This window comes from Grammomys surdaster, unplaced genomic scaffold (assembly GCF_004785775.1).
Source record: "Grammomys surdaster isolate TR1022 unplaced genomic scaffold, NIH_TR_1.0 458, whole genome shotgun sequence".
Lineage (NCBI taxonomy): Eukaryota > Metazoa > Chordata > Mammalia > Rodentia > Muridae > Grammomys > Grammomys surdaster.
The window spans coordinates 675,406-689,939 of NW_021604877.1; positions in this window are offsets into that span (position 1 = coordinate 675,406).

Genomic DNA, 14,534 nt, shown 5'->3' on the forward strand with positions numbered 1-14,534 from the left:
AGATCCATTACAGATGGTTGTGTGCCACCATGTGGTTGCTGGGAATTGAACTCAGGACCTCTGGAAGAACTGTCAGTGCTCTTAACCACCAAGCCATCTCTCCAGCCCTGAGGCCATTCTTCTGGTTATTTCACCTACTCTCCTATGATCATTGTGCCCAGATGTCCCTCTTCTCTTCTTTATCTACTCTCTATCTCAGACAGTCTTCCCCTTTGACCCTTCATCACAGCTCTGGACACATGGCTATTCCCCAGTAGTTTAGAGTTTCGTTCCAAAGTCCCCAGTCAGGTTTAACAACTCATGGTGACTAATTAGCTAGCGACATTTGTTGAATGTCAGCTGAGTGTCAGACACATTGTTAGGCTCTGGAGTGAAAGATAAACAGAGTTTAAAAAGAAATCCTCCCCTAGATTAAAAAAAAAATGCAGCCTAGTGGGGACTGAAACAATTATAGAAGAAGATGGTTAGTGTTGAGATCAATATATACAGAGAACATTAGGAGAACACTGAAAATGGAGAGATGAATGACCTCTGGATGAAATGAATTCATACTTTCCTCCCCGCCCAGAGGAGAAACTATTTAAATGGACCTTGAGGAGTTAACCCTTTTGGTGAACAAGTAGGAAAAAAATGCACGGAGAAGGATGGCCAACGACAGAGTTAGAAGTGGGTTCTATGATTAGAGGGCTGTGAGAATGTACCTGGGCACACCTAGATGGATGGGGCTAGAGTAACAGTGTTAGAGAATTCAGATGGGGTAGGGCATTGGTGATGCTCATGTGAATAGGATGGAATAGGATGGTTATTGAGGTCTTACCTTGGTCCTATTGGTCTCTTTAAGGACCGCAAAGAGACAATGTCTCATCCCTAAGCTCCTGTTTTCTTTAATTTTATATCCTGACCATGTTTCCAGCTCTGAAAAATGGAAAGCAGGGTCAAAATGGCAATTTCCCAATACCCAAAAATAAACCCAGAGCCCTCGGGCTAGATGAAAACCTGTGACTCTACACAGATGTTTGCAAGACCCAGGAAGGCCCAGGGCTAAATGATGTGACTGTCAGGGCCTGTGGTTCTTGCTTACTCACTCCTCTCATTATCTTGGGAACGTGGCTAGTCCTGGGACAAGTGACAGAGGAAACTGAGGCAGTCGCCATCTTCCTTGCCAATAGCGGCTTCCACACTTAGTCTCCTCATGGCTTCAACCTAACCCCGGGGAATCCTGCTCCAAGTAAGCTCAGAGGAGACCTTAGGCTAAGCTGGGCAGTTGTGGCATAAGCCTTTAAACCCAGCACTCAGGAGGGAGGCAGAGGCCAGTAGAACTCTGTGAGTTTGAGGCCAGCCTGGTCTACAGAGGGAGTTCCATGATAGCCAAGACTACACAGAGAAATCCTGTCTTGAAAAACCAAAAAGAAAAAAAGAAACCTAAGGCTAACCTAAACTATTGGCATCCACTTTAAATCTCAGCACTAGGAAGACAGATTTCTTCCAGTGTGAGATCGTCCTCCTCTACATAGAGATTCAGAGCCAACCTAAGCGTCGTGGTAAAACTGTGTCTCAGTATAAAAGAAAAGAAACCTAAGGGTCAGGAAAGCAAAGTGGTTCACTTGAGCTAAATCTACCATTTAAGACTGTTGGCCTGGGCTTATAGCACAGTTGGTAAAATGCTTATGGAACACATGAAACTCTGGGTTTGATCCTGATCCCTACAGAAAATGAATGTGATAACAATACTTCAGATCTCAGCACGAGGAAGGTAGTCACTAGAGGCAGGAGGATCAGAAATTCAAGGTCATCCTCAGCTAAGTGGTGAGTTTTAGACCAGCCTAGGATGCAAGAGACCCAGTCTCAAAGCAAAGAAAAAGAATGTCAATCTTGAATTCATCTCATGGAAACTTCTTTTTATGTCTTAAAAGTTACATTTGTCGGTCTGGAGAGATGGTTCAGCGGTTAAGAGTACTGGTCACTCTTCCAGAGGTCCTGAGTTTAATTCCCAGCACCCACAGGTGGTGGCTTACAACCATCTATAATGAGATCTGGTGTCCTCTTCTGGCATGCAGGCATACATACAGACAGAGCACTCATACATTAAAAAAATACATAAATAAAATGCTTTAAAATTTTGTTTTAAGGGCAGTGGTGGCGCACGCCTTTAATCCCAGCACTTGGGAGGCAGAGGCAGGCGGATTTCTGAGTTCGAGGCCAGTCTGGTCTACAGAGTGAGTTTCAGGACAGCCAGGGATATACAGAGAAACCCTGTCTAGAAAAGAAGAAGAAAGAAGGAAGGAAGGAAGGAAGGAAGGAAGGAAGGAAGGAAGGAAGGAAGGAAGGAAGGAAACAAAGAAACAAAAAAGAAAAAGCCCTGGGTGTGGCTAAATATATTTATAGTGGAGAGCCAGGAGGCCCTACAGGGAAGTTTGGCCCAGAAATGCACCCCAGGCTCAAAATAAGATTCCTTCACTTCAGGATTTTTGGACATCTCACTGAGGACTCTCAGGACTTGACCTACGCATTAAATACATTTCTGTTGTTGTAATAAATACCATGTCCAAGGAAATTTATAGGAGAAAGGCTTTGGGGGCTTAGAGTTCTTAGAGAGATAAAAGTCCATAATGGTAATGTAGCATGGCAGAAAGCAGTCAGCACAGAAAGCTGTGCACAAAGAGAGATCTTACCTTCTACTACATGCATGAAGAAGAGAAAGCAAACTGAAATTAGAGAAAGGCTATGAATTCTCAAACCCATCCCCAGGAACATAACTTTTCTAGTAAGGGTATGCCATCTCTCCTCTAACAATATCCCCGAGTGGGAATCAAATGTTCAAAGATTCTAGCCTATGGGGGACAATTCTCACTCAAACCATCACATATAGATTTTAAGACGGATGGATGAGTTGGAAGGGATCCGTTTAAATTCACTTCCAATTCCCTAGAATGCCAGCCTCAGGAAGGGAGCTCTCACTGGCTTCTATTTTCATGATGGGTTTGTATATATTTGCTTACCACAGTCAAACTTTCCTCTGACCAAAACGGACAAAAGTAAGAAGACAGCCTTTCTGTGTTGGAAGCAAAGGCTGAGGAAACCCAAACTTACACACACTTAAAAACATACCTTCATTACATCGGGATAGCAGGCGGAACAAATACTACCCCCAAAGATGTCTATGTCCCAATCCTAGACCCCTTGAGTGTGCTGTCTTAGATTACAAAATATTCTCTGTACAGACATTAAGGTACAGGACCCTGGCAACTGTGGTGACATACTTCAGTAAACTTAGCACTCAGAATGATAAGTTAAGAGGATTGTTTACTCAAGGCTAGTCTGAGCCACATAGGTAATTTTAAGTTAGCAAGCTTTGCAGATCCTGTCTTGAAAAACAAAAACAAAAAAGATAAAATGGATCTGGAAAGATGCCTCAGCAGTTAAGAAGGAAAGAAAAAGCATTTCTTTTTCTTGCCTGGTTCCACTTACAGCATTTGCATGGTGGCTCACAACTCTCTGTAACTCAAGGAACCGAGTACTGTCTTCTGACTTCCATGGACACGTGCAACATGCACATACACATTCATATACATAAAATAAAATGTAAAAAAAAGATAAAAGAGGAGGAGGAGGAGGAGGAGGAGGAGGAGACTGTTTTAGATTATGCCAGCAAGTGAGTCTTGCAAGCCAGAGAACCATTCCAATCTGTTACTGGGAAAGAGGATATGAGGATATCAGGGAGATGCCCCATTGCTCACTTTGAGATGGAAGCAGGGGCAATAAGGCTAACAAATGAAAGTGGCCTCCAGAAGTTGAAAAAAAAAAAATCACGATCCCTGAGAACCTCCAGCAAGCAACAGGGATCTGCACTTACACTGGTTGTAGCTTATAGAGAGATCCGTATTGTATTTTTAGCCCAAGGAACTGTAAATTACTTTGTGTTGTTTTCAGCCACAAACTTTGTAGTAGTTTGTCATGGCACCAAGGGGGGAGGGAAGAAAATGCAGCAAAAGAAAAAAATAAATACACATACAGCAACCATGTGGTATATCCTGTCTCACACTGTCACACTGTCATGTGTTCTTACATGGACACCTGCAGGAAGGTCTAGAGACCTCAGCAAGAACTAACTGGAAATGGGACAAAAAGAAGGCTCCAGGATGTGACTGTGGTGCTGAGGCTGTCTCGTGATTAGCTAAAGAAGACTGAGATGGACCGGGTAGATGTCTCAAAAGGTTATCAAAGGGTAACACCATCCTTTGACAAATGATTCACTGATAGAAGCTTCCAGGAGCTGTCGGACTCAGACAGCAGAATGAAAGCAGCCAGGGCCTTGGGAGGGTTCAGTGAGGAGTTAGTCTTTCTGTTTGTTTTGTTTTATTCAGACAGGGTTTCTCTGTATATCCCTGGCTCTCCTGGAACTCACTCTGTAGACCAGATCTGCCTACCTCTGCCTCTCAAGCGCTGAGACTAAAGAAGTGAGCTACCACTGTCTGGTATGAATCAGTATTTATTTATTTATTTATCTATTTATTTATTTATTTATTTATGTTTTTTTTGAGACAGGGTTTCTCTGTATAGTCCTGGCTGTCCTGGAACTCTCTCTGTAGACCAGGCTGGCCTTGAACTCAGAAATACGCCTGTCTCTGCCTCCCAAGTGCTGGGATTAAAGGCGTGCATCACCACCACTTGGTCATGAATCAGTCTTTAAAGAAATGCAACATTTCAGTTTGTAATGATGAAAAATTCCAGGAGATAACTGGACTGACAGTTCACTACACCGAGGATGTACTTAATGCTGCGAAATCCTGCTTTTTAAAATGCAAAAATAAGGCTGGTTGTGCTGACACATAAGCTTATGACTGTAGGATCACCTTGAATGAGTATCCAGTCAGGGCTGCACAGTTTCAGACTGTGTAGTTAGACCAGCCTAAACTATGTAGCATGACCCTGTCTCAAAGACAAGACAAAACAGGAGCTGAAGAGTTTGCTCTGTGGTTAAGAGCACTGGCTGCTCTTCTAGAGTACCAAGATTCAATTCTCAGCACCTACATAGTAGCTCACAAACATGTAACTATTTCCAGGAAACTGGGTTCCAGAGGGTTCTGCCTCCACTGACACCAGACACTCACCTGGTGCACAAATATACATACAGGCCAAATACCCATATACATTAAATATAAAGAAAACAAAAAAGGCAAAATGTATTGTCTATATTTTACCATAATAGGATTCTCAGACAGCTGTAGAGTAGTGTAGGCCATGCGTGACAATGTTACCAGACAGATGTAACAACTAACAAGGTTGAGTGAGCTCAGACTCCAGGAATCTCAAAGATCTGAGATGGCTAGAAGTGGAGCCGCTCCCTACTTGTCTGTGTAACTGCTCTGGAACATGTAACCATGACACCCCACTGAAGATCATGGGGACTGAGTTACATAGCATAACACCTGGAGACTCCAGAGGAAGGCTTTCTCCCCACAAGCCCCTCCGGTTCTCTCTGCACTTTGCTCTTAATCAGACTGATTCCACTCATCCTGGGCTCTGCCTCTCCTCTCTGCCTGGTGTGCAGATCCCCCAAGGGAAAAGGTAGACCTCATACCCTGTTCCTGACTCCAAGGGGCACACCTGTTCCTGTGTACCCAGAGAGGAGGCCAGGAACCACTGCATTCATCCCAGACTCCGCTGTGTCCCCTTCCCGTCTGGAGAAGGAAGACATGGGCTGTGGATCCCATTCCAGACTTTGGCTTGTGTCCCCCAAACCCCAGGGTGTGCCGGGGGTGCCCAGTCACCCCTGGCTGAGAGGCAGGGTAGGCTCGGTTGAAGAAGAGGTTCAAGGGGAGCATGCAGCATCCTTCTGCTGTGGTATTGCTGAGAACTCTGGTTCTACATCTTCATCTGACTCCCCTTGATGTCACATCTCCCACTGACTACCAGGGTAAGGGCTGAAATCTTCATCATGAATCAGCTGGCCCCGATTTTCAATCCAGCCTCATGTGAATTCAACCTTTCCATGACATACCCCAACAAGCCTTAGTTCTTCAGACCCACGAAAACTCTGTGGCCTTGGGACACTTCCTTGATGCTTCCTAGAACCTTATATCATGCTTTATTGTGCCTGTCACTCCAACCTCTTGTTTTGTTTTTGTTTGTTTGTTTTTGTCGTGTCCTGACCCTTCCTGCCCCGCCTGTCCTGCCCTGTCCTCCATACTTTCCCTAGATAGGGTTTCTCTCTGTAGCCGTGGCTATCCTGGAACTCACTCCATAGGACGGGCTGACCTCAAATTCAGAGCTCTGTTTGCCTCTGCTTCCCAAGTGCTGGGATTAAAGGTATGCACCTTGAACGCCAGGCTCCAATCTGTTGTTTTATTTTATTGTGCCCTGGATGACCTGAACTCACTACGTATGAAAGGCTGACCTCAAATTCATAGCAATCTGTCTGCCCCAGGCTCCTAAGTGCTACCACACCCAAATTCCAGCCACTTGTTTCCTCCTTTGAATCTGACTCCTCCGGCAGATTTTCTTAACTGGGTTTTGTTGTTTAATTTTGTCATCTTTATGTGTATGAGTGTTTTGACTTCTTGTATGTTTATGTATCACATATTGGCAGTGTCTTTGGAAGCCACAAGACAGTGTTGGATCCCCTGAAACTAAAATTATAGATGACTATAAAACACCTCATAGGTGGCCAGGCGGTGGTGGCACACGCCTTTATTCCTAGCACTTGGGAGGCAGAGGTAGGTGGATTTCTGAGTTCGAGGCCAGCCACAGAGTGAGTTCCAGGATAGCCCGGGATATACAGAGAAACCCTATCTTGAAAAACCAACAAAAAAAACAAAAAAAAAAAACCAAAAAAACAAAACAAAACAAAACAAAAAAAAAAAACACCACCTCATAGGTGCTGGGAATAGAACTATAGCCACAGGGTATCTGATGCCCTCTTACAGCCTTCATGGATATCAGGCTTGCATGAGTACACAGATATACAAACAAACAAACAAACAAAAAAACACCCAACAACAAAAACACAGTAATACACATTAAAAAACAAAACAAAACAAAAACAGGGCTGGAGAGATCGCTTAGTGGTTAAGAGCATTGACTGCTCTTCCAGAGGTCCTGAGTTCAGTTCCCAGCAAACACATGGTGACTCATAACCATATGTAATGGGATCTGATGCCTTCTGGTGTCTCTGAAAACAGTTACAGTGTGCTCATATACATTAAATTAAAAAAAAAAGATTAAAAAAAGACCAAAAAAACCCCATTCTAATATAATATAATTCAAAGATACACTCCTTTTTCAGGAGTGGGTAATTTTTGTTAGTTTTGGTTGGTTGGTTGGTTGGTTGGTTTTTTGGGTTTTGTTTTATTGTTATGCCCAGTTCTCAAGAACCCCAGGACCACAACGCTGATGCAAGCACATGAGAATCCTTTTCTTATTCGATTTCAAACCTGGGACGCAACCTTCCCTGTGTAACAGGTTAGGAATGCCACACTTGGGTCTAGGTGCTTTGGGGCTTACATAGGGAAAAAGCGTAAGCTGGGGCTTTTGAGCCTTGGCATTACAGGATCAGGTAAGGGGGTAAAGGAATGCTAGCCTTCAAACTGATAAAGATGGTTCAGACGGCAAGAAGGGACCATACATCTGGAAAGAGACCTTTTTGACCTGGGAAGAAATACCTCGTCTCGTTATCAGTGGCCAGTGCATTCTTTCCTGTTGTGACAAGCTGACTACTTATGTCTCTGCTGGGAACACTTGGTTGTCTCTTTCCCATAGCTTAAGGGTGGGGGTCTTATCACTTCAAGGACATTCATTTTCTGCTTCCAAGGACAGGAGACAGCTTTGGGGTGGAGCAGGGAGTGCTGGCTGCTTAGGCAGGCAATGGGGCTTCCTTGGAGGGGAGTGCTGACTGCCCTTTTCTCTTTGTTATCAAGACAGGGTTTCTCTGTATATTCTCTGTGTAGCCCTGGCTGTCCCTGAACTCATACTGTTGACTAGGCTGACCTCAAACTCAGAGATCTGTCTGCCTCGGCCTCCCAGGCGATGGGATCAAATGCATTCACCACCAAGCTTGGCTTGGATAGGGTGATATTTTAAGATAAAGTCTAGGTAGCCCAGGCAAGTCTGACCCCAGACTCCTCCGTGATGAGATTACAGATATGCACTGCACACCCAGCAAGATGTCTAACAAGTATATTTACATGTTGAGGACTGGTGGTAGGAAAATGTTCAATCTTTGCTTCCTATAATTAAGCTATTATGTTTCTATATGAATGTTGTATTAGTAACTTTTCTGTTGTAATTAAATACCTTGACAAAAGGTGTGTTGGGGAAGAGAGGGTTTATTCTGGTTTACAGTTCTAGGGGGTTACAGTCCATCATGGTGGAGAAGGCATGGCAGCCGGAGAGTGCAGCTGGCTGGCAGTCAGGAAGCTTGGTTAATCATATTTCATCTGCACACAGGAAGCAGATAGAGACCAGGAACTAGGTCAAACTATAAAACCTCAAAGACCACCCACAGGGTTGTACTTCCTCCAACAGGACCCCACTTCCTAAAAAAGTTCCATAGCCTTTTAAAAATACCAGTTGTAGACTAGCGCTTAAACAAGATTGCTACCTGAAAGACTTGTGCTCAGATCAAGACTTATATGCGATGAACTATAGTGGTTTTTACTGTGCATACAACATTTTCTGTTTATTCTGGTTTGAATGGGAAATGTCTCCCCGTAGGCTCACTTGTTTAAGCTGGGGTAGGGCACAGGGAAGCAGGATCTGATCCCAAAACTTCATCCCCCGGGACACCAACAAACCTGTCGTAGTATAGGATCCATAGATCAAGTCCCACTAAGTCAAGCAAGCACTGTCTTTATACCATGTTACTGAATATGACCGAAGGGCCTACATAGCAGGTGGGTGGTAGTCTTCACTTACACTGTGAGAAAATAGGCCTAGAGTGGGCATAAGAACATGTGGGAATTAAGGAGAGGAAATGGGGAATCTTTCCTAGCCTTACTTATGTGTCAGAGCTCAAAGGCAGGTCTAGGAGGAGACATGTCCCTCAAGGTAATTTACAGTAGACATACACAGAGGAGTAGAGCACCTCACCTCCATTAGACACTGAAGAGACTACAAGCCAGACGTCCTGGGAAGACTTCCCATAAAGAAGCTGTTGACCTTGGCCTTGTAGAATTATTAATATTTTCAGGAAGACAGAGGAGGAAAGGGAAGCTGGGCAAAGGACAGCATATATATAGGTCATAGGGTGTCACAGAACAGTGGCCAGCTTGGTGTGGCCAGAGCCACAGAGGAAGGGAGAGGCGAAGTCAGGGGCTGAGCTTCATATTTGGGATTCCTGAAACTGCTCTGAGCAGCTGAGCTTCAGCTTGAACTCAAGGTTCAGAACTGATGCAGAGCTTTGTTCCTCTGTCTCCTGTGGGGTTTCAGATCACCAAAAAGCTGGCAATGGAGACTGTGGCATGGGCAAGCTCCAGAGGAATGACCTTACGATAGGGAAGTTCAGAACTCTGTGGATTCAGTCACTTCCAACATTTCATCCCCATCCTCTTTCCCGCCATCTTTTTTTCCTTATTGAGACAGGATCTTGCTATGTACCATTGGCTAACCTGAAACTTGCTATATAGATCAGGGTACCCTCAAATGTGTGGGAATTCTCCTGCTTCAGTCTCCTAAGTGCTGGGGTCACAGGCATGCTCCTCTATGTCTCATATACCTCCTTAAAGATATTATTACTGTGAAAAACTATATATTAAAAAATGTATCATTTTAAGGCTGGTCACATGGCTCAGTAGGCACTAGCCTTCAAGACTGATAGACTTAAGTTTGATCCTGGGGACCCACGTGGCAGAAGGAGAAAATGGACCCCTGAAAGTTGTTCTCTAATCCCCACATAAGAGTTGCAGTTCTGAAGGGAAAGGTATCTTGGCAGTCGGGAGCCAAGGAATACCACAAGGTCACACCACACAACAAACTCCACACAAGAGATTTACTGGAAGAGACATAAGAGGGTGGCTGCCTCTGCTCAGGGAGAAGCAGCAAAGAACTGAGCAGGAGGCAGGCATTATATAGGGCTTCTTAGGGGGCGAAGTTTTTCAGGGTGGACTGTGATTGGTAGGATTTTGTGACCTGATCTTGGGACAAGCTCTGAGATTGGTATGATTTTGAGCTCAGGGATTGGTGAGTTTTGGAAAGCTTTTTCACCTGGAAATGGGCACAGACTTTTTCCCTACACTCCGCATACATGAAATGACATGCCTGTGTCTATACATACATGCATACACATGTGCATCACACACATGCATAAATAAACTTCTTAAATCTGTTTAGGGCCTGGAGGGATGTCTCAGTGGTTAAGAGTACTGGGTGTTCTTCTCTAGGACTCAAGTTCAATTCTTAGCACCTACTTTGCATTTCACAACCATCTACAACTCCAGATCCAGAGGATTTGATGCCTCTTCCAGGCTCCCATACACATAAAGAAAATAATATTAATTAAAAACATTTTTTGTTGTTTTGTTTTTTGAGACAGGGCTTTTCTGTGTAGTCCTGACTGTCCTGGAACTCATTCTATAGACCAGGCTGGCCTCGAACTCACAGAGATTTCCCTGCCTCTGCTTCTTGAGTGCTTGCTGGGATTAAAGGCATGTGCCACCACTGCACAGCTAATAAAAATGTTAATTTTTAAAGCTGTTCAAAAGCATGATTTACACATATTGTTGTGCAACTGTCACCAGCATGTTTCCAGAACGCCTTCATCTTCCCATACTAAAACTCAAGTCCTGTACCCACATCTCCTCTGCTCCCACAAGCCCTCTGGAATCTTTCCTCTTTGCCAAGAAATGGTACAGACACAGACCTTGGAAAGAGAGAGAAAAATGACTATAACTGAGTGACATAGCCTAAACCAGAGCAGCCACCTCCTTCCTCCAGTCTGTCCTACAGTCCAGGAGTATTTTCCATTATATTAAATAGCTCCTTAAGAGGCAGATTCCCCAACCCTAGCTAGCAGGTGTAGTTTGCATATGGTTTTTCAGGGTCATGAGGATTGTTGTGGTCAGGGAGGAACATGGGAAGAAGTGGGGAGCCTGGAAGTCTGCCATGTATCAGCCAGCCTGGGTGGGGGCTAGCTTCTTTACAGGGGGGGATATCTGGTTTCATCTCATTGATTTCCTTACAGTTTCTCCTGTGTGCCTGGAAAAATTATATTGCTTCTCTCACTTGGCCCAGGGAGCATGAGTGTTCATCTCTGGGATCATCACCAATTGACTCATTCTCACTCAAGTCTTCTGAGTCCTTGCCTAGAGTGACTTATAGAGAAACCTCTAGCACTTCCACCTGTGGCTGTGAATACTGATTGTCAGTTTGACAAGATGGACACCTAGGAGACAAGCCTCTGGACATGTTAGAGAGGGACTTTCAACTTTGGGTAGAAAGGCCCATCTGCATGTGGTCTATGAGCTGGAGTCCTAGAAGAAATCAAAGGAGAAAGTGGCTAGGTGGTGGTAGTACACGCTTTTAATTCAGCACTGAGGAGGCAGAGGCAGTTGGATCATGTCGTTTGAGACCAGCGTGGTCTACAAAGTGAGTTCCAGGTAGCTAAGACTCATAGAGAAACCCTGCTGAAGAGGAAGAAGAAGAAGAAGAAGAAGAAGAAGGAGGAGGAGGAGGAGGAGGAGGAGGAGGAGGAGGAGGAGGAGGAGAGGAAGAAGAGGAAGAGGAGGAGGAGGAGGAAGGAGAGGAAGAGGAGGAAGAGAAGGAGGGGTAGAGGAAAACATTTGTGTGTGTGTGTGTGTGTGTGTGTGTGTGTGTGTGTGTGTGTTTGTGTGTGTGGTGGGAAGGCCATAGGATCAAGACTAGAAATAGAATAATAACTTAAACATAGACCATGCCTTAATTAATAAAGTAGAAGATCAATTGAAGATGATTCCTGACATTAAACTTGGGTTTCAACACACATATACACTCATGTACCCACCCCAAGCAATCATATATTATATATACATGTGAGAATCATACACACATACACACACACATACACACACACACACACACAAGAAAAGAAAAACAAGCAAACAACAACAAAATAGCAACAAAACAACATATATATATATATATATTCCAGGTCTCTTAACAACTTATTCCATACCTCTGGCTGGTCTTGAAATTGCCACCTTCCTGCTTCAACCTCTCTGATACTGCAATTAAAAGTAGGGAGGTGGTATTTTTGTACACCTTTGATCCCACCAATCAGGATGCAGAAGCAGGTAGAGCTCTGTGAGTTCCAGGAGAGCCAGAAATACACAGAGAAACCTTGTCTCAAAAAAACAAGCAACCAACCAACCAAGCAACCAACCAACCAATAACAGAAAAAGAATGAGCCACCGTGCCCAGCTCTCCACATGTGTATTATGTCTTATAATTTGGGAGTGACTGGCTTGAGAACATACATTTCTTCATCACTGGTATGGAGGCCCAGAGGAGACTGGATAGTTGCACTCTGGAAGTCACTGACAAGCAAGGGGTCAAAACCAGAGCCTTGAACATCCCAGGGCCCACATTAGTTGGCTCACATGGCCTGTAGCTTCAGGTCCAGGGAGTCTGATGTATTCTGCTGGCTTCTACTCACACTGAATGCATGTGGTACACACATATACTCAGGCACAAACATGCATGCACATGCATAAATAAATTAATATATACTCTTAAATATTCACCAGGGACCAGCAAGATGACACAGCAGGTAAAGGCAATTTGCTGCTGCTAAGCCTGATGTTCTGAGTTGGATCTCTAGGACCCACACGGTGGAAGGAGGAAACTGATTCCCACAAGTTGTACTCTGACCTCCATTAGCTGTGGCGTACTGAATGTGCTCACTCACACACACATATCCCCTACACACCCATACTCACACTAAACAAATACATGCTTTTAAAAACTGTTTTTTTTTGTTTTTTTTTTTTTTGGTTTTTTCGAGACAGGGTTTCTCTGTGTAGCCCTGGCTGTCCTGGAACTCACTCTGTAGACCAGGCTAGCCTCGAACTCTCAAATTCAGAGATCCACCTGCCTCTGCCTCCCAAGTGCTGGGATTAAAGGCGTGTGCCACCACCGCCCGGATAAAAACTGTTTTCAATGTTCATCAGTCCAGGCTTGGTGGTACATGCCTATAATACCAGCACTCATGAGGCAGAAGCAGGCAGTTGGTTCTCTGTGAGTCCAAGACCAGCCCAGTCCACATAGTGATTTCCAGGCCAGCAGAGTTACATGGTGTGATGGTTTATGTATGCTGGACACAGTTAGAAGGTGTGGCCCTGTAGGAGTAGGTGTGTCACTGTGGGTATGGGCTATAAGACTCTCATCCTAGCTGCCTGGGAGTCAGTATTTTGCTAGGAGCCTTCAGATGAAAACGTAGAACTCTCCTGCACCACGCCTGCCTGGATGCTGCCATGTTCTGGCCTTGATGATAATGGACTGAACCTTTCTGAAGCCAGCCCAAGTAAATGTCTTTATAAGACTTGCCTTGGTCATGGTGTCTGTTCACAGCAGTAAAACCCTAAGACACATGGTGAGACCAAGCAAACAAACAACAGGAACAACAAAATGTATTCATCAGGAAGTCCATCAGATAGTAAAACTTGCAGGTGAGAGCTGCTGCTGACCTCTCTATGGTTCTTACCTTACAGTTATTACAAAGGAGAAGATAGTGCTAGGGAAACCTGAACAAGAAAAGATCAAAGTTACCCTCACCAGGCAAGAGAAAATCCAGACTCCACATGTTCTCCATTAGAATGGAACAGGAACACAAGGTTACTTAGGGGTATCCCTGCCAACTTACACTTGACAATGAAGAAAGAGAAGTCCAAGGGAAGTGAGCATTTACAAAATAACAATTCTTTGTATTTCAGTAACATCAGAGTCACAGAAGAATCACGCTTCCTTAGATATGCATCATCAGGGACTGAATCAACAAACTGTGTACCCCAGGATAAGTGCATATCCAGTTAGACCACCTTAGATTTAGATATGTCTGTCTGTCTGTCTGTCTGAGACAGGATCTCATGTAGCCCAGTATCTTAGGGTTACCATTGCTGCAATGAAACAGTGGTGGCGCACACCCTTAATCCCAGCACTTGGGAGGCAGAGGCAGGCAGATTTCTGAGTTCTAGGCCAGCCTGGTCTACAGAGTGAGTTCCAGGACAGCCTGGGCTACACGGAGAAACCCTGTCTCAAAACAAAACAAAACAAACAAAAGGAAAGAAAGAAGAAAGAAAGAAAGAAAGAAAGAAAGAAAGAAAGAAAGAAAGAAAGAAAGAAAGACAGACAGACAGAAAGAAAGAAAGAAAGAAAGAAAGAAAGAAAGAAAGAAAGAAAGAAAGACAGATAGATCACGGCCAAAGCAGCTTGGGGAGAAAGGGATTATTTGGCTTACACTTCCATATCTTGACTCATTCCTGAAATCAGGACAGAAACTCAAACAAGTCAGGAACCTGGAGGCAGGAGCTGATGCAGAGACCAAGAAGGGGTGCTACTTACTGGCT